The sequence below is a fragment of the Sphaeroforma arctica genome (assembly GCF_001186125.1).
Source record: "Sphaeroforma arctica JP610 unplaced genomic scaffold supercont1.2223, whole genome shotgun sequence".
Lineage (NCBI taxonomy): Eukaryota > Ichthyosporea > Ichthyophonida > Sphaeroforma > Sphaeroforma arctica.
In genome coordinates this window covers 5,453-7,969 of record NW_014038335.1, presented here as the reverse complement: position 1 = coordinate 7,969, position 2,517 = coordinate 5,453, and positions in this window count along the sequence as shown.

Here is a 2,517-nt window from a genome sequence, read left to right as displayed (position 1 = left end):
CATATAGATATGTGTACACTTATACATATAGATCTGTGTATATATATATATACATATACATATACATATGTGTACACTTATGGGTACACATATACATATATATATTTATACCGAATAGCTCACTTCATCATTAAAAGATACACCCATACGCTGACATGGCAATCCAAGGGCAATTTATTATACTTAGCAGCCCTACATCGTAAAGTTCGATCACGAACGGCTCGTTGGATAGCAGTGTCATGATAAATTTCTTATTATATGATCATCTTTCATAGCCTCAGTAGAGTAATTACGCCCAAACCACCCATCCACCAGCTTGTTTTCAACTGCTCTCGTTTCTAGTTCTGTAGCTGGTATCTAAATGAAGGGAACCAAATAAAACACATTTAACCAATTTTATTTATTTAAATATGTATATAAGATAAATATACATAGAAACATTGACGTGACACTCATACATACTTTGGGATCGAATGCGGGAGATGCTCGCCGTTGATGTAAAAAATGTCGATCACAGCTGGATCTTCTACACGGGCGGTAGTTTCATCTTCCCACCCGGAGTCAGATTAACTACTATCGGAGTCGTCAACGGTCCCTTCGACCGTATCTATATCTCTAGTATAATCGTTCACATTTGGCTCACACTCAACTGTTCGTCTGTGGCCATCGGATAAAATATAGCTTTGCGCACTAGCCTGATTTTCATTGAACTCGGCCGGTGTATACAAGGAAGGTATTGTATCATCTGGGGTTGGCAGCGCGGCGATGGGGTTGACAGATGTATTGTCACCTCTTGTCTTTAATAAAAACTTACGGCAAGATGTATCGCGAATACTTATCATGGCCCAGCAGTCCCAGTGTTTTGGAATATCTACTCTTGAACCATTCGTTAGAGCGCTGCGCACAAGTTTCAACATTCACCACTTGCCCGAGTGTGTCCTCTATACGTAAAATCTGCTCTGATCGTACGCGATCAGTATCTGACCAGAATAAAGTGTAATAGCCGGGCCTCCACATTAGATTATGTTATAAACGTACTCTTAAGCAGTACGTAAAATATAAACGTACTCTTAATAGTACAAGGAACTTAAGTTTCCTAAATGGGTTCTAGCGGTTTTATTAATTAATACCTTTTCCATTTTTACATATCAGATGTTTGGATGAAGGCCAATAAAAGGCCCGATTAAGATGCCAAAGATAAGATTTGGATTAGTTTTATTAATAGAACTATATTTTATTCCAAATCTATTATATCTGAATACATCGGTAGCGAGATGGCTCAACCGAAAATAGGTTTCTAGGGGGTATTAATGTTACCTAGTTGATCCCCAGTTCAGCCAATCAGATGTGCCACTCTGATGTTGGCAAGTCGGTAATTCTTGATAAGTGGAAAGTTATTGGTTAAGATAATAACAAAAGACATCAAGAGTATTTTCTTTTTCTTCCTACTATTATTTTTCTAAAGATAGGATTTTAAGAGTCTTTCGAATTCGATCGAACAACGAAAAGATAAATAAAATCCCTTCGACGAAAACAGTACTGAGAAGATTATATATAGGCAATGTCTCAGCCTCCCAATCCTTCAGAGTATTGCTGTTTTTACGAGGCAAACCCAACTTTACTAAAATACTAATTACGTTTATTTTGTTTTAATTTCATTTGAGCTTTAGAAGACTTTATTACGTTTAACTACTCTAAGACGTTAATATCGCCTTAAGAGACCGAAACTTACAAATGTGACGTCAACTATTTCATCTTTCGGATCTGGCCTGCGGACACACGTATACACCCTTCAAATCACTAGCATCACCATCCCCTATCGATATGAAACGTAACACATCAGTCGGAATATTGCGCGGCATCTGTCTGATGCCGTAGGCATGGCATTCACCTCTTTGACGGCAGCACCCATGTGTGTTTTATTTAACTTACATGCAGCGAAAGTACGATCTCCCAAGCAAGGCTCATCCGGAATTACAAATTGAGCTGGATACATATGGGCACCCTTGCTGCTGGCACCGACCCATGGATGGCCGGTGTATCGGTTGCTGTTTAGTATCAGCATCGATCCAAGTCCCTTATCAGCTAGACTGTTCCACAGCTGTTCGTTGAAATATTCTCTGTCCGCAGTAACCTACTGAAAATAATATCGGAAGGTATCAATAACTCATTTACATTAAATGATATACAGCGATTAAATAGTATACAGCGATGAAACTCGCTTTTCCCCGTTGTTGTTACTGTAAACTTCGATGGAAATTACTAGGTTTCAAACTATATTAAACTAAAATACAATTTAGTCAGTTAGGATTTTGCAGTGGTAGCTTGTGTAAGAATGATCGGGACTGCCCCTTGTTAAGAGCCTAAATATCCTCGATCACAAAGGGCGTACCTCTAGCTGTTCTTTATTGAATAATTTTCACTAGAAGTACTAAGTGTTCATGACCACATGCCTAATTTGTAGATAGACATAATAACATAAATCACGCTAATACATTAGCTGATATAAATAAAGTT